The 18,636-nt window shown below is 49.9% G+C and overlaps 1 protein-coding gene across 3 annotated transcripts in view; it reads left to right on the top strand.

Annotated features, from left to right (window-relative positions):
* Window positions 1-18,636, top strand: part of Vav2 (vav guanine nucleotide exchange factor 2) — a 177,924-nt gene that overhangs the window by 118,465 nt on the left and 40,823 nt on the right. The gene's annotated exons all lie outside the window — the stretch shown is intronic.

The raw sequence follows: 18,636 nt of genomic DNA, 5'->3' as shown, positions 1-18,636 counted from the left end.
GCGCCTCTGTTTGCTATCTTAGAAACTCAGTCTCCTGGAATGTCTCCTGGAAACCAGGCGGGTCCTGAGGTCAGGCCCTGTCTGAAGACTCCAGCCCTTAGTACGTGCCTGATGTATATGGTGTGGCGTCGGTGGCGCTGTAAGGGGCTACAGTATGGGCAGTGCTGGCTAGTTATTCTTGCTGGGACCATGCACGACACCCTTCCCCTCTCATGCTTTGTAAACTCTAGCCTTCTGTTGCCTCCACTTCACAGATTGGGAAATGAGCCCAGAGGGAGGCTGCAACTGGTTTGTGTCACTCAGCTAGTAAGTGGCATGCTGAACTTTGACTCTAGGTCTGCCCTAACCTCTCCTCCAATTGGGTGATCCTATAGAAGCCGGGAACCTCTGGCTGAGCCGGTGCCGGGAGCAGTTCTCCTGAGGTCTCTCTTAAGTTTTTTATCTCCTGGAAATGTCCCTCAGGGGGGCACAGCCTGGAGTTTGGAAGGACAAGGACCATGTAGGTTTTGTGTATCTAGGGCCAGGTATGAGATATCCTGATATTTTAGGGCTAGCATGTTTTTCAAGCTGCCCTCCTGGAGGTAGCCTGTGTACTATGGTTCGTGGGATGCCTTTCAATCTCAAGGACTCACATATGGTCAGTCTGGCCTGGAACCTGGGTACCTACCTCCCTCTTCCTCTGCCCCTTCTGGTTTGCCACTGGTCTCTTTCTCCAGGACAAGCTGGAACTGCTCTCGTAGGAATGTAAGTTGGAGAGCATGTAGCCTTGCTCGGCTGGAAGCTGTTCCTTGGTGACATTCACCCTGAGCCCCCTTAATCCCTAACCTTGCCGTTACTGCAAACCTGAACCGTAAATTACGGGGAACGAGGCTGAGTCTGAATCTTTAAGTTGCCGTTTGGTCCTAGTGGCTCGAGTTTAATAAATTTTCTATGCTTTCCCCCCACCACCACCTTTCTTCCCCTTTCCTTGGAAGGCAGATTTCCTGGTCTCTGTGGAACTGGTAGTGACGTTTGCCCATTACAGAAGCAGACCGCCTGGGGATAGTGTCATCTTGTGGGAGCAGCTGTGTGTTGGGGAGAGCATTTCAGCGTATAAGGGCCTGGATCCTCAATAATGATCATGTTGCATGTCTCCACCTTTCAGCCACCCTGACCCAGACACTGCAGCTTGTGGTGGTGGTGGAGGGGGTGAGTTAAGCACTGGCTCCCCGATGTGACTGCCTCCTTGGCACTCCAGGTCTGGTCTATGGGCAGCCTCCATTGTCCGGCTGGACTGTGCGCTGCAGGAGCAGTGCGCTGAGCCCTCGGGCTGCCATTTCCTGCCCAGGTGGTCTTGGCAGATTGCTTGCTTCCATGTACCTCGGTTTCCTTCATTGTAACACAAGAGGTCAGTACCTGGTTGGTGGGCCTGTTGCTAAGGCAGCGGCACTGGAACTACAGGGTGCTCACGGGCACCGTGGGCACCTGGGGGCTCCTCCTGAACCGGCTTCATTGACTGAGACCATGGCTCTCCCCGGCCTCTAAGTAGCAGTGGCAGCGCCGCGTGGAGGAGAGCAAACATGAGTTATATGCCTGACTGCTGATTTTCTAGTAGCCACAGGAAAAGCCTAAGCGGAAACAGGTGAAGTTAATCTGAAGAATGTATTTTATTTGAACTGATTGACCCAAAATGTTGCCAGAGCAGTGTTTTCCGTGGAACAGCTGCCAACAAGAAATTGCGTTTTCAGTCAGTCCCCTGGCCGGGCATATAGTCTGTGATTGGTCCAGATTCATTTGTTACATGACTACCGTGCATGGCCCTGAGCCACTGAGCCAGGCAATAGGAGCCGTGGTCTCAAATATCCTTCCGGGAGCTTGAGCAGAACCCCACAGGTCAGGAACACTGGAAAGGGCTCTCAGTTCCCTCTTCAGATTGTTAAGCAATGTGTGATCAAGTAGTCAGAGCAGCTGCTGGAGACAACGAACACAAAACACTGTCACTTAAAAATGTCATTATTGCCGGGCGATGGTGGCGCACGCCTTTAATCCCAGCACTCGGGAGGCAGAGGCAGACGGATCTCTGTGAGTTTGAGGCCAGCCTGGTCTACAAGAGCTAGTTCCAGGACAGGCTCCAAAGCCACAGAGAAACCTTGTCTCAAAAACCAAAAAAAAAAAAAAGTCATTATTAAGCAAAATAAGCCCAAAAGGAAAGGCCCGCTTTTCAGTCACTCTAAAAAGTGGCACCTGCATTTGCATAATGGCCTGCCTCTAAAAGTGTCTGAGCTCACCTCTCAGGTCTGCCCCCAGTCTACATCTGCACGGCTAGTGCCATTTTATATAGAAGAGCTGATGGCGCAAGAATAACTCTTACATGTGAGGGGCAGCAGCCAGGGCCCCCGTGGCTGCAAATGTCTGTCTGGCTTTGGTCCATTGTCTTCCTTTCAGGGCTCTCTGTGCCCAGGTGACATGGCTGGGACCTTCCCAGGGCCCAGAAAAGCAAGGGTGTGCGCCACCCACCGCAGGCTGTGTAGCTTTCCTGCTCTCTGTTACTGCCTCAAGTTTCTCGGTCCCTCCAAGGGCCCCAGTTTCTCCGTCTCCACTCTGAAACCTGCACAGATGTCCCTTTGAGGTCACAGACATCACAGTCTGTCATGGCAGAGCCTGCTTTGTGCTGTCTCTGTCTGACTTCATTGTCCTCTGAGGTGAATTAGTTTTCAGCCTTAAACACATGGGCTCATGCCCAGCCAGGGACTGTAACTTTTCTGTAAGGGTATAGCTGCATATTATATTGCATTATGAAACAGCTATGGAGTAATTCTTAAGGCATATAAATGAAGGCGGGTTGGAGTCCTTCCATGCTCTGGGGGAGGGGGAGGTGAGGTACAGAGGGGTGGCAGGGATGGCAGTGACTTGGGAGGGTGGTTGTTTTTCTCCCATCTGACCCCAGAAATGCCAAGCCCTGGCCACTCTGCAATGCTCTTTAAGAGCAGAGAGCAAGGGCTGTATCCCTGTAGGACCCTCATTCAAGTGGAAACCCATCTCTACCCTAGCCCAACACTGTCAGAGAAAGCAAAGTCTGAAATCTGTCTTCAGAGTTTTCTAGTTCAGCGCTGCTCCTTGAGGCTAGAGTGTGCAGGATGCCATGCTCGGAGCCTGAGTCGGGAGGGTATGTTTGGGATGCTTTACATTCACCCCAAATAGCTCCTTTCCCCCAGGGGTGAGCTTTAGAGCAGACTTCAGGCATGGTGGGGCACACCTGTAATGGTGGCACTTCAGGAACTGGGATGGGAGAATCAGGAGTTCAAGGCCAGCCTGGGCTGCGTGAGTCTTTGTTTTCCCAAGCAACAACAACATGTCTCCTGACTCCTTCAGAAGGCATCTGTGTCCACACACCCCTAGAAAGAGTACAGACCAATCTCTTATAGTCGAGGAGGGCGAAAGGTAAGGCCTCTTCCCTGAGAAGAGGTGGGGATGGCACCCTCATGCCTCAGTTCAAGTTCCTCAGGCTCATGGCTGAGGTGATGGCTGGAGAGGAGGCCATGGGCTAGAGGACAGTTTAGGCGGGTCTTACAGGCAGGCCTTTGCATTGGGGCTCACAGTGTGAAGTTGTACCCTTGACCTATGGGATTGTTGCCTAAGGCCGAGACCCTGGACTTCTTAAGTGAGTGAGAGCCAGGGATCAAAAGGCTTCCGCCCGCCCTCCCTCCCTCCCTCCCTCCCTCCCTCTCTCCCTCTCTTCCTCCCTTCCTCCCTTCCCCCCTCCCTCTCTCTGTCTCTCCTCTCCCTTTCTCTCCCTCTCTCCCTCTCCCTCCCTCTCCCTCCCTCTTCTCTCTCTCTCTCTCTCTCTCTCTCTCTCTCTCTCTCTCTCTCTCTCTCTCTCTCTCTCTCTCTCTCTCTCTGTGTGTGTGTGTGTGTGTGTGTGTGTGTGTGTTTTGAGACAGAGTTTCTCTGTGTACCCCTGGCTGTCCTGGAACTGGCTCTTGTAGACCAGGGTGGCCTATAACTCATAGAGATGCACCTGCTTCTGCCTCCCGAGTGCTGGAAATAAAGGCCACCACCATGTAGCCCCTTTTCCCTTTCTTGCCTAAGCCACCTTGACTGGACCCCCAGCATTGCTATGGGTGGAGCTGCCTCCCCGGTATCCCTTGGTGTCTCACTTGTGCAAGATGGGCTTCTTCTTGGTGTAGGCGTTCACTGATGTCCTGGGCTTCTTGTTTCTAAGAACAAGAAATTCTGGCCATAGGGACTGGCTGAATGGAATCATGAAACTGGTGGTCATGGACCACATCTCTATCAGTTCGTTCCTGTCCTCAATGGCCTGGGTAGAGGCTCTAGAGCCTGGAAGGAGATAGGGCTCTGAGAGGTTGAAGGCACCTGCCCAGGGTGTCCCTCTATTGAAGGATAGAGCTGAGGTTAGAATTTATGTCTGAGTAATGGCCCTCCTACCCCAAATGCTGCCCGGCGGACTCTGCCTTGGTGCTGGTGCATGGTTGGCACCTGTGTAGACCTGAGACTGTCACCCTGCATCTAAACTGCTTCTGCTTCCCTTTTACCCCGTGTCATCCAGGGGGCATCTGCTCCAGACACACACACATCCAGGCTGGGAGGAAAGAACTTCCTTGATGTGTCTAGGATTTTTAATTTATTGTTGTTTTGAAATGGAGTCACATCTTGTCCTCTGTCACTCTGTAGCCTGGGCTGCCCTGGAACTCCCTGTGATCCTCCTACCCCAGTCTCCCAAGGACTTGGATCACAGGTGTGCACCACTCTGCCAGGCTTGGTTTCTTTTCTTTCTTTCTTTTTTTTAAAAAAAAATTGTTTTATTAGCATATATTAGTTATCTATAATGGATTTCCTTGTGACATTTTCATATATGAACAGGACAGTTTTGATCATATTCACCCCTTCCCCACTCCTGCTAATTCCTGTTTTCACAACTGCTCCATGTCTGTATTCACGTCTGTCTGTGTGTGTATGTGTATGATGTAAGTGTGTGTATGTGTGTGTGTACATTAGACTCCTGTGCCACAGCGTATGCTTGGAGGTCAGAGGACGATCTTAGGTGATAGTCTTCACCTTCTACTTCAACAGGGCTTCGTTCTCTTTCTGCTACTCCCACTGGGAGAGCTGACTGGTGAGTTCCCAAGGGTTCTCCTGACTGCCTCCCATCTCCCCGTAAGAGCACTGGGGTTACAGAAGCACTTGCTACCATGTTCAACCTTTACGTGGGTTCTGGAGATCTGAACTCAGGTCCTTATCCTTGTGCCTCAAGTGCTGTCTCACAAGCTTCCTTCCTGTCCGTCTCTTGGTTACTGCCTTAGTTAGGGTTTCTATCACTGTCAAGAGACCATGGCCACAGCAACTCTTATAAAGCAAAACATTTAATGGGGTAGCTTACAGTTCCAGAGATTTAGCCCATTATCATCATGGCAGGGACATGGTGGCATGGAGGCAGACATGGTGCTGGAAGAGTGGCTGAGTGTTCTACATCTTGATCCTCAGGCAACAGGAAGTGAACTGTGACACTGGGTGTAACTTGAGCATAGGAGACCTCAAAGCCTGCCTCCACAATGACACACTTCCTCCAATAAGGCCACACCTAATAGTACCACTCTCTGTGAGCTTATGGGGGCCAATTACATTCAGACTACCACAGTGACCCCGAGAGTTTCATTAGTGTTGTTGCTTATAGAAACATGGCCACCTTACCAGCGCCTACCCAAACCAAAGAAAATGTACCCCCACCCTAACAACTTCTGTTGGAATGGCTTCTGAGAACTCTTCAGGGTCTATTGAATTGCATACCAGATCAGCCACTGCTGAATTTTGGGCAGGGCTCTGGGGACAGTCTGGGTCTCATTTATCCTACTTGGGAACTTAGCAGAGAGCTTTGTTCTGTCTAACGGGGCCCTTGCAAATCCAATGATGTCTTTTAGGAACCCTGAGAGAGGAAGACTTGGCCTTCCAGATGTCATGTCTTGTATTTAGCACAGATGTGGCACACAGAAGCACATAGGAGAACCCTGCAAAATGAGTAAGCAGGCCGCGCAGGGTTCTACTGTCGAAGTTCAATCATGCATGCAAACTCCTACTCATTCTACAAAACCCAGCCCAGATGTTACCTCCAAGAAGCCACCCACAGCCCTGCCATGCTAAAAGGATGCCTTCTCCTGAAGTGTGTCCAGAGCGCTGGGTGACCTTGACACTGAGTCTCCATTGTTTTTCTACATCACTAGAGAGTGGTCCCTACGGGTCCTTTGTAAGGAGCAAAGGAGGCAGCTCACTTGACCTGAGCCTAGCACAGCGTGTTAGAAGGAAGAGCCAGGACCAGCGAGATGGCTCAGCAGGTAAAGGTACTTGCAGTCCAGCCGGACAGCCTGAGTTTGATTCCCAGGACCTACCAGGTAGGAGGAGAGAACGGACTCCTTCAAGCTGTCCTCTGGCTTTCACACATGTACCCTGACAGTCATCCCCACCAAGAGAGGGTTGGGGACAGGATACAGGGGTGACAGATACTTAGAATATTGCACTCCTTGTGTGAAGGATCCCTGTGTGTCCCCCACAGTGCCCCTGCAGGATTCCATGCCATTTCATCCCTGACAGCATAAGTGGGGGCTCCGTCCTCCATTTTGCAGTTGAAAACTAGAACTTCAGGAGGGGAAGTGCCTCGCTGGGGGCCACATCGTCTGTGCCATGTGACAAGGAGGAACCGAAACCCTGGACCATCTGCCTGGGGCCTAGGATGTCCCTGTGGGACTAGCCCTTGTGACCCAGTGCCGCCTGCTTGCTTGCTTATTTACTTATTTATTTGTCGATGTTTCTAGGCTTTTCTGCTGCTTAGGAAGGATTCCCAGAAAAGAGGCAATTGTTCTCTCTCTCTCTCTCTCTCTCTCTCTCTCTCTCTTTGTATGTGTGTGAATGTGGGTGCGTGTGTGTGTGTGTGTGTGTGTGTGTGTGTGTGTGGGGGGGTGGGGGGAGGGCAGAGCCCCAGCAGGCTTGTAGCCAGGTGAGTCTGGCTAGGTAGTTCCTGGCACCTACCTGTAGGCAGAGTGACTTTTCCAACAGAGAGTGATTAAAGGTGTCTAGGGTCCTTGTCTGTCCATCTGTCCTCACAAACAGATGATCCAGTCCACAGCAGCCACTCTCTGCTGCCTGTGCCCTGAGATGAACCGAAGTCTGGTGTAGGCCGAGGTTTAAAAAAAAAAGCCCCATGTCCCCTTTGGTTTCCTAGTAACAAGTTCATGGTGGCTTGTCACAAGCTTGCCTGCCAGCCTCATGCCTGGGGCTGAGCTCACAGTGTGTGCCAAGCCTGTCACCACGATGTTTATGTCCCCTATAAACACCCAGTGCCCGAGGCAGAGGGCAGTTGCTCATTTCCCCCATTGTAGGGTGAGGAAGGTGGGCCTCTCAGCAGCTGCCTTGTGGAAAACCAGGGTGCCGGGATCAGCCACCATGCAGGGTAGAGAGGCTGTGGGCTACAGGGGCTCAGGCAGGAGGTGGGAGAGAGACGCTTTGGGCTCCTTCTGGAAGAGTTCAGGCCATTGTAAGAGGAGTCATTGTGGGGTATAGCATCTGTCAGTGCAGCTGACTTCAGAAGCTGCAGGAGGGAGAGGCTGGGGCAGGTAAGGGGCCACTGTGCTTTCATGCCATGTGGCCCAGCTGTGTCTAATTGTCATAGTCCTGCCACTGTGTGGGGCAGTCCCTCCCCACACATATGTTCTTGTGCTTTCTATGGCAGCTGGGCCAGGAAGGACTATTCCTACCACCCTGGGAGGCAGTGCCAGCCCCAAGTTCCAGGGCTTCCAAGGTCTAGCTATTGTGTTCATTGTTGTTTATGCCTCGTGTCCTAAGGCATTTGCTTAGCATGTGAAAGGCTATGGGTTCTATCCCCAGAGTCTCTGTGTGAGAATGAGCCCATGTGGATATCAGCCTTGGTGGCCATTCCTTGGGACCATACTTTTTTTTTTTTTTTTTTTTTAAGAGATTCTCTCAATGGCCTTGAGTTCTCCCATTAGATCAGGTTGGCTGGCCAATACCTTGCTCCACCTCCTGAGACCTGGGATCACAAGCACATGTCATTATGCATCCCCAGCCTTTAAGTGGATACTGGGGATTGAACTCAGGTCCTCATGCTTGTGAGGCAAGCACTTTACTGACCGAGCCATCTCTGAAGCTCATACTCTCTGTCATTAGAAACAGGTTTTTTTTGAAAAAGATTTTTATTTATGTGTATGTATGTCTCTCTCCCTGCCTGTAAGTGCATGCATGTGTGCATGCTTACGTGTGTGTATGTGCGTGCATGGTGTGTGTGTGCACGTGCACATGTGCATGCTTACGTGTGTGCACGCGCATGTGTGTTTATGTGTGAGTGAGAGACCTGTTTGAGTGCCCATGGAGGCCAGAAGAGACACTAGATCTTCTGGTTACAGTTACAGGTGGTTATAAGCCATTGGATATAGGGATAACTTGAGTCTTCCTTCTGGAAGAGCAGCAAATGCTTTTAATCATTGAATGTGTTATATCTTCATTCCCTCTCCTTCCCTTTTCTTTTCTTTCTTTGAAGATTTAATTTTAAAAGAGATTATATTATTATTATTATTATTATTATTATTATTATTATTATTATTCCTGTGCATGGAGTATGTACATTGTTAAGTGCAGGTGCCAGAGAAGGCCAGACATTTTGAATCCCTAAAGTTGGGATTCTGGCACTTATGAATTGTTCAGTCTGGGTGGTAGGAACTGAATTTGTTCTTCTGCAAAAGCAGTAAGTGCTCTTATTCATGGAGCCATCTCTCTAGCACCTAAGATTTACTTTATTAAAAATATTGTAATCCCATTTCATTTATTTTGTGTTGTGGATGGGAGGTCAGGGGACAGCTTCCAGGAATCAAGTCTCTCTTTTCACCATGTGGGTTCTGGGGATCGAACTCAGGTTATCAAGTGTGGGGGCAAGTACACACTGAGCTGTCTCACCGGCCCCCTGTCCTGTCCACGAGCACAGCCCCTGTGCTGAAGTCATATTCCTGACTGACTCTCTCTTCCACCCTCTGGATGGTGAACCGTGGCAGCTATGCATTGAACATTTACAGGTAGCAAGCCCTGTGCTAGGGAAACTGAGCTAGGAAATGGCTTAGATCTGCTTTACTACCCTCTGACCAGGGGCTACATACAAGAGTCAAGTTCCAGGTAGGAATCCGTGCCACTCCCCTGTCCTGGAGGCTATGGGCCTCCACCAGCACTGACTGGTGCAGCTCCCGTGTGCTGGGGATCCAGCTCTTCCATGAAGCATGGCCCTAGGTGAAGTGGGCTCTAGATCTACCCTTCTGTGTTCCTGGAGCCTCCTGACAGGACCAGGCAGGGACTTGAACCTTTTAACATCTGTGGTAAGATGTGCTGAAATTGGCCCCGGTGGAAGGCTCTGCAGCCTTTGGGAGGCTGTTTGAGGCAGGTTCTGGGACCTTAGCTGGGTTCTCATGAACTCATGAGCTGCTGCATAGGGCCGTCCAGATCACCCAGGTGACCTCATTTTGCAGCCTTCTCCCAGCTCAGTGCCTCTTTCTTGCTCATCTGATCAGAATGGTCCTCACGTACGGGACATATGCTAATCTGTCATCACAGATGCAAGGACCTATGAGGTGTAGGTTTCTGCCTGGAATACTTACATTTGGAGATGAGACGTCTGTATAAGAAGCAAGGACATTCTGGGACATCCATGCCACTGTGACCAGAAGGAAAGCTTGCATTAGCCAGGGTTCTCTGAAGGAACAGAGCTGATAGATGGAGGTATGTATCACATACAGGCTGTGGTCCATCTGGGTAGTCTAGCAAGGTCTGGCTCATGATGGAAAGTCCAAGCGTCCAGTGGTTGTGCAGTCTCTGGTGTTTGACTTCTCCACGGTTGCCATCTGGCTCCAGCGTCCTCGAGGATTCCTGGACAGCTGTCGGCTTTCAGTTTCCTGGAATCCTGAAGGAGCTGGATTTAGCACTGGCTGCAGCAATCTGAGAGATGAACTTGCCTGCAAGCGTGAGGGCAAGCAGGTAAAGACAAAGCAACAGTTTCTTCCTTCCTTGTCCTTCCACTTGGGTGGCCACCCGAGGGCGTGGCCCAGTTTCAGGATGGCTCTTTCCTCTTCAAATACGCAAACAGATTTTTTTTTTTAAAAAAAATAATCTTACAGGAGTGCTTAGCAACTTAGATTTTCGTTGATTTCACGTGGCCTAGTTGGCAACCACGATTAGCCATCATACAGCCTGAGCTTGTCACCTCACCCACTAACACTGAAGTAACCACATTTTCATCTAAACATTGTCCCCCTGCCGTTCCTCCACCTTGAAGCCATCTCTGTCCCAAAGATCAACAAAGATTTGGGTGGAGTATTGATCTTAGGATAAATATGAGTCAACCCGAAAGTATCTGATTGATACTTTTTTTATCTTGATCGCTGAGTTTATCTTATGGTTACTTATCATGTTTGATTTTGCTTTTATAATTTTATTTTAATTTTTTTAAAAAAGCCCACCTCGCCGGGCGGCGGTGGCGCACGCCTTTAATCCCAGCACTCGGGAGGCAGAGGCAGGTGGATCTCTGTGAGTTCGAGACCAGCCTGGTCTACAAGAGTTAGTTCCAGGACAGGCTCTAAAGCTACAGAGAAACCCTGTCTCGAAAAACCAAAAAAAAAAAAAAAAAAAGAAAAAAAAAGCCCACCTCTTGGCTGTTCTCTTTATTTCTTCCTCTCCAGTACTTTGGAGCACGCATGTGTGAAACTTCAGTTCTCCAGTTTTATAATAACTAATAACATGTGCAAAGCTGTTCGTTGACCTGAATTGATTAAATAATGGGCAGAGACAGCATCATATAAATGCAGATGTATCAGTATGAGGAGTCTGCTTACGGGCACCCTCCTGGCTCTGTGCGCTGGACTTGGAGAGGAAGGTCAGCCCAGGATACAGACAGGAATCAGATTAGCTGCTTCTGGGTGGGAGAGGGGATGTAAGGTCTGCAGCTTTGAGGCTCTGCTGCCCTTGGTTAAAGCACCAGAACAGCTTCGTCCCCTTCTTTCTGCCTCTGGCTGACCATGTTTGACCTCAGGGTACTTAGGAGAGATGGTGGGAAGCGGTGCATGAAGCCCAGTCCTGCCAGGACGGATGTTCCTGATTGCCGTTGATTTTAGGGGGCGGCAAGAGCAGAACGCAGCAGTGCATAAGTGTTGGGTGACCACCCTGGGGGTGTTCCCAGTATCTCAGTACTGTGTGATGTTGGGGTTTCTGCTGGGGGTGTTTCCAACGTCCCAGTGCTGTGACCTTGTTTCTTCTGTACCCAGAGTGGGGCAAAGCCGAGTCCCCCTCCCTACCTGAGGATCCCCTCAGAGGCATTCCTCTAGTTGTCACTGTGGGAAGAGGGAGGCTCTGGTCACTTACTGATGGTACCCTCTGAGCCTCCATTTATACTGGTGCAGATGGGGGCTATGATATCTGAGGAGATCTGGCTCTTGGCAGTGACGGGACGTAGGGTCAGACTAACATTCCTGCAGCCAGCAATGACAAAACTTGGGGGAAAAGTATGTAAAAATGCTTTCAGAGGCACTAAACAGCCCCCACAAGCTGAGAGGAAAGTGGAGGGAGTATCCTCCTAGGGATTGATCTTGAGTGGTTGGGGTTCTAGAAGGCTGCTTCACAGGTGTGTTTGTCAGCTTGTCAGCACTATTACAGAGTGCCTGACCATCACTTGACAAAGAAAGGCTTACAGCAGCTTCCTGCATAGTCTCTGGGCTCAATTGCTTTAGTCTGTGGCAGCACTGATGTCATGATGGAACTCAGGCTACAGGGGTGAAACTCATGACAGAAGTGAAAAAAGAGGGGACGGGCTGGGGTCTTAATAGTTCACTCAAGAGCTGGGCGGTGGTGGCGCATGCCTTTAATCCCAGCACTCGGGAGGCAGAGGCAGGCGGATCTCTGTGAGTTCAAGACCAGCCTGGTCTACAAGAGCTAGTTCCAGGACAGGCTCCAAAGCTACAGAGAAACCCTGTCTCGAAACACCCCCCCGCCCCCGCAAAAAGAAAAAGGTTCATTCAAAGGCCCACCCCGCAAGTGACCTCACGTCTTCTCAGTAGGCCCCATCTCATGATTGTTCTACTACCTGCCAGCAGTGCCAAAGGCTTGAAACTAAACACCTAAGCTTCTGAAAGACAATCAGGCTCCAGGCTGACGGAAAGACAGAATGCCGGACTGAGAACTCCCTGAAGATTGTGGAAGGGTGATGATTGATATTAATTCTCAGCTTGACACAATCCAAAATCATCTGAGAGTCTTAACGAGAGATTTTCTAGATCAGTTTGGCTCCTGGGTGCGCGCGCGTGCGTGCGTGCGTGCGTGTGTGTGTGTGTGTGTGTGTGTGTGTGAAGGATTATGTTGATTGTGTTAATTGAGATGGAAAAACCCAGCCCACTGTGGATGCACCATTCCCTAGCAGGGGATCATGGGCTCTCTAAGAGTGGAGAAAGTACGCCAAGCTCTACCATGCACCCACAATTAATCGTTCACTGCTCTTGACTGCGGATGTGGTATGACCGTCTGCTTCAATTTCCTGCTGCCTGAGTTCCCTGCACCAAGGACCGTCACCTGGAAGTGCAAGCCAAGCAAACTCCTTCTCCCTTAAGTTGTTTGGTTAGGGTGTTTTGACAACAGCAGAAACAAAACCAAGACAGAAACTGGCACTGAGAAGTTGGCTATAGTGGGCCTGACCATGTGGCTTTTAGGCCTTTAGAACTGTTTTGTGGGTGGAACATGGAAGAGTTTGAAACTTTGGGCCAGGAAAACCATTGACTGCTGAAAGATAGGGATCTCAATGAGCAGAAGCCCCAACCTACGCTCATCCTCAGAGCTGAACCTTCATCCCATCTGTATAGCAAGGGTCCCAAGACTTCCACCAAGACGTGGTGGCAGCTGGAAGCTGCATCCAGTGGCTGTGTCAACTCTGCCCTCTGTAGGATGTCCTCCTGATATGCATCGAGACTCTGGAACCTGCGACTTATGACTTCATGCTTATTCTAAGAATGAACCCAGCTGCCCTCTGTAGGATGTCCTCCTGTTTGAGTCCAGCTGGGTTCATTCTTAGAATAAGCATGATGTCATAAGTCTCAGGATCCAGAGTCTTGATGCATATCAGTCCTAATGTCCAGTATTCAGCTAACAAAATTAGGAGTCATGACCTGTGGTGGAATTTCAAAGGACAGTGTGTGGTGTGGGATTAGTTCTTTCCTTCCGCCATGTGGAACCCCAGAATCAAACTCTGGTTGTCAGGCCTGGTGGCAAGCATGCGTACGAAGTCATTTTGTGTTGTAAAGAAGGAAACTGGAGGATGTAATCAGAGACTGTGTGTTCGTTTCCCAGCCACCCAGACCTGAATAATCGCACAGAAACTATACTAACTACAGCACTGCTTGGCCAACGGCTCAGGCATATTCCTAGCTAGCTCTTACAAGTTAAATTAATTCTTATCTATGTTTAGCCACCTGGTTTGGTACCTTTTCTCAGTGCAGCATTTTCATCTTGCTTCTTCTGCGTCTGGGTGACCACTGCAGACTGAGCCTTTCCTCTTCCCAGAATTCTCCTAGTCTGGTCACCCCACCTATCTGTCCCGCCTTGCTACTGGCCAATCAGCATTTTATTAAGCCAATATAAGTGACAAATCTTTACAGGGTACAAGAGCATTATCCCACAGCAGGAGGACATTATAAACACCATCACAAAACTTTCTACAGATTGAAGTGAAACAGCTGTGTTTCCATTCATGGGTGAGTGCCCATGTACGACAGGACCAAGAGCTCTAGAAGGGACCCGGAGTTATATGGTGAGATGGAGTTTGTCCAAGATGTCTAAGCAGCCAAGTAGAAAGAAGAAAGTCTTGGGTAGATCATCCTGGATCACGTGGGCATTCCTGTGGGGATGATATACACAGAACCAATCTGGATGGATCTGACACCTGAACAGAAGCACTGAAGCTGTACAGGTCTTAGAAGATACTGGGTAATCCCCTGTGGCTTAGAGGAAAGCCAAGGTTTCTTAGGTAAGATAATAGGATTTTTTTTTACGTAGGACCATGAATAGAATTGACATGGCATAGAAGAAACACCTGATAAATTAGACTTTGTTCAGTTAAGAATGAATGCTTAGCAGGGGGCTAGAGAGATGGCTCAGAAGTTAAGAGCACTTGCTACTCTTGTCGATGACCTGAGTTGTGCGAGTTTATGTGTAAGAGTGTTTCACCTGCACGTATATGTGTGCACTACATATGTGCAGGGTCCATGGAGGCCAGAAGAAGGCCTGGGGTTACAGGTGGTTGTGAGCTGCCATGTAGATGCTGGAGCTGAACCCAGGCCCTGCACAAATGCAATCAGTACTCTTAATCACTGAGCCATCTCTCCAGCCTCATATCTATTTTATTTTTAAGTATGTGTCAGGTGGTGGTATATACATCCGTGAGAAAGATTTCCATATGGTTCAGAAGAAAGCATTGGATCCCCTGTAGCTAGAGTCCCAGACGGTTATGAGCCACTTGATATAGGTGCTGGGAACAAAAGCTGGTTCTCTGCAAGGGCAATATGTGCTCCTAATCTCTGAGCCCTTCTCTTCAGCTCCCTTTTTCTGAGACGGGCATGGAGTTCACCAAGGCTGGCCGGCCAGGAAGCCCTAAGGATCCTCTTCTTCCTTCCTCCCCACTGTTAGCATTGCAAGAGCATGCCACCATACTTGGCTGTACTTTTAAGTGGCCCAGTGTCCATAGAAAAGGAGATCGGATCACAACTTACTACTCAGCTTTGCGAAGGACCAGCTGCAAATCCTCCTGGGCTTAGAGATGAGATGCAGAGGATGAGACAAGAGTTGCTGCTGGGCGGTGGTGGGTCATGCCTTTAATTAATCCCAGTGCTTGTAAGGCAGTGGCAGGTGGATCTCTGTGAGTTCGAGGCCAGCCTGGTCTATAGAGCAAATTCCAGAACGGCTCAAAAGAAAAAATAAATAATAAAAAAAAATAAAAAGAAGAAACAAAATGTCAAAGGGAAGAGCTGTCTATGCTGTGGATTTCTCAGCAGGGAAGGTGACGGTCTGTTGAGGAGCTGCCAGGAGGGAGGCTGAGAGGGGAGAAGTGGAGAGGGCATCCATTGTTCTGTGATAAGTTTTGGAATGCTTTGAACTGAGTGTTGGACAGTTCCTTTTGTCAGAGTAGGTCGGCCAAGACGCGTTTCTGGTTTTATGAACCTTACCAAAGACACTGAAAATCCACCGTCTGGCATTACACATGAGGCTGGTGCAGGTGTGTGTAGCTGGTATGGAGTCAGCTGAGGGAAGAATGCTGAGAGCTGATTTAACGAGGAGCCCCCTTGGCTAGAACCCACAAGCTCATGGGAAACCACAGTGGGACCTCCTCATAAGCCCATTGCCTTGTTGGACCACCGTGGGGCTGACCCCTCCTACCCAAGTTTAGCGTATGCGTTTGCTCCTTTGTATGTCCGTCTGGCTAAGGCTTCCGAGCTGAGTTCCATGGAGTGTGTGGAACATGAACGCACGGTTCACTGTGAATCAGAGCAGGGCCCTAGAGATCACAGTAGAGCCATGACCCTTCCAGCCATCCCATCTTCAAGTAAAAGTTAGAGCTAGACCCTAAGAACAGAGTCATACCTCAAGAACTGGTTCCCATCAGCCTGAGGTAGGGTCTGTGCAGGTAAGGCAGGTAAGGTAGATAAGGTAGGTCCTTATTGGGAAGGAACCCAGCTGGGTGATCTGGAATTGTCTTGGATATCCTCACAAGGTAAGGTGAGAAAAAGTGGGGTTCTGATGCTGGCTGGTAGCCAGCCTGCAAGTCCCTGCTCAGGCTCAACTTCTACCCATTTGACCCCTTTCACTGCCCTGTGGAGTTTCACCATCCAAACTCCCTGTCCGTCACTTCCTTCCCCCAGCCCGCTGGAGAGAAGCCCGCGTCTGTCTCTAGATAGAGAGGTGTCTCATCTGCCAGGAGCCGTGTGCTCCTGGAGCCTGGAGCATCTGTTTCCCTCAGTTCCACGTGGTCGGAACTGTAGACAGCAGCTCAGCCTCCAGCCTCGCTCTGCTGCATAACAGAAGTCTGCCTGACTAATATCTGCCAGAAAGGACCCTGAAACCTTCACCTGGCCCAGGAATCTGGAGGGTAGAGAGGCAGGGCCAAAATCTGGCTTAGAGCCCGGAGAGGCAGGGGAAATGATTCATGTTATCTCTGGTGACAGTTTCCAAAAGACAGACAGACGGACCCACTGATGGGTTAGCAGGAAAGATCACAGAAGTTCTGAGGTGAGCCAGAACTCTAAGTGTGAGCCCTGCACGGCAGGAGGCGATGTGCACCCAGGGTCTGCACCCCATTTGATGATGTCCCCCTACAGGCAGGGAGAAGAGTCAGGAAGAGTCAGGGCTGAGGCCACAGAGTGTGTGTGTGTGTGTGTGTGCGTGTGTATGTGCGTGTGTGCGTGCACATGTTTGCATGCAAGCACAGGTGTATTATTTAATGTGCAAAATGGCCACCAAGGATTTTCTTGGCCTAAAAAGAACAAGTGGCTTTTTAAAACTTCAATTGATGGGTCAGTGAGATGCAAGTTAGGTCTCTAGAGTTCAAATAAATGTGTAGAGAGAGAGTGGAGTCCACAAAGGATCTGATGTGACCACATACACTGTGGCACACACACCTCCCCACCATGTGTTCACATACACAATAATAATTAAAAGTTATTAAAAAGAAGAACTTCAGCAGAGCATGGTGGCACATCCCTGTTCACATAGCACTCAGCAGGCTAGTGAGGCAGGAGGATTGTCATGAGTTTGAGGCTAGCCTGGGCTCCATTGTGAGTTCTAAGCCAGCTTGGGCTACAAAGTTGAGACTGTCTTGAAAAATAAAACCAAAGAACAATTTAAAAAAAAAAAAACCTTGGTTCTGGTGTGGGCATTCAGAAGGCTCCAGGGTCAATGGAATTTCTCCGTGGAACTGTTGCTGTATGACTTGTTCTTTGTTAGCCTTGTCCTCTGACCGGCATTTGTGAGTTGGGACGGAAGGTGGGATACCCAAAGCGGCACCCTTCCTGAACCTTTGCCTCGGTCTGTGGGATCTCACTGCTAGTCAGCTCGGGGCTCGCTCTCTGCACCTCTGAACTCCAGAGCACAGTTACCTCCCCGAGGGAGTGGGCATGGGATGGCAGGCAGACTGAGTAGACCTGCTGCATGGGTCAGGGAGGGTTCAAAGCCGAGTATGGGGCAGATGTCTTATCATCAACTACAAGACAGATGGAAAGGTGGTCTGGGGACTGCGCTAGGTCCAGAGGTGCCTGGGATCCCCAAGATACACAGACAGAGGCCGCAGAGCCCTCTTGCAGAAGGTAACTGTGGTGGTTTAAATTATACATGTCCCCCAGTCTTGGGCATTTAAATACTTGGTTCCCAGTTGTAAGACTTTTCCTTAAACTCTCCAAGCCATTAGACACGAAAGCCATTTCCAGTGCACTCTCCCTGCTTCCTGCTGGGGTTTAAGATGTAAACACTGCACCCACAGTCAGGAAGCCGAGAGAGGGGGGCGGATGCTGGTGCTCAACCTGCTTTCTCCTTTGTATTCAGTACACCCATTAATTATTCAGGACCCCGTTCAATGGGGTGCCACCCCATTGAACAATGCTTCCCACAGTTGAGGCGGGTCTTCCCACCTCAGCTGAGCCACTCTGGAGCTTTCGCTCAGGCACGCTCAGAGCTTTGTCTCCTAGGCGATGGTCTTAGTTTTCTGTTGCTGTGAGGAGACACCATGGCTTAGAAAAGAAAGGGTGTAATTGAGGGCTTGCTTACAGTTTCAGAGGGTGAGTCCCATGACTCTCATGGTGGGGGACATGGCAGCAGGTCAGACAGCGTGGTGCTGGGATAGCAGCTGAGAGTTTGCACAAGTTGGAGATGGAGAGAGAGGGAGAGAGGCTTCGCAGGGGCCTTTGAAACCTCAAAGTCTACCTCCAGTGATGACACACCTCCTCCAGTAAGGCCACACCCTCTAATCCTCTCCAAAACAGCACTACCAACCAGGGACCAAACATTCGAATAAGTCTGTTGGAGCTATTCTCGTGCAAAGCACAACTGTGATTGTCATGATTGTGGTCACCCATCAGGTTGGCAGTCAGTGTTAATTACTTGTCATGAGTAGCTTGGAGAAAGCCAAGGAGTTGTGAGCAAAATCAAAACTTCCCCAGAGTTTTAAGTTGGTCTTTGCTTTCGTGGGTTCTGGCTTGAGAAGGTACACCACGTATTCCATGTCTCCCTCCGTTCCGCCATCCTGCTTGGTGTCCACAGTGTGTGAGAGGCGACTGTATGTGGGTCCTGTACCCTTGATCGTCATGATGGGGCCACAATGTTGGTGGACACCTTGGGCTAGCTTCCCAGAGCATTTGGGGATCCTGGGCACAGGCTAAGATAGGAGCTGGACATTGCTGCTGACCAACCAAAGAGGATCTTAGTAGAGAAAGGTGTCTCACACCAGGGCCTCTGGCTGGTGTGTCTCCAGCATTCACCCCAGGGTTGGAGCATCACTGAGGAAGAGTCTTTGAAGACAAGCAGGTCCTCGTGGCAGCCTCTCTCCAGTCCGATATTAGCTCACTGAAGCAC

The sequence above is a fragment of the Arvicola amphibius genome, chromosome 7 (assembly GCF_903992535.2).
Source record: "Arvicola amphibius chromosome 7, mArvAmp1.2, whole genome shotgun sequence".
NCBI lineage: Eukaryota > Metazoa > Chordata > Mammalia > Rodentia > Cricetidae > Arvicola > Arvicola amphibius.
This window is presented reverse-complemented; position numbering and strand designations above follow the sequence as displayed.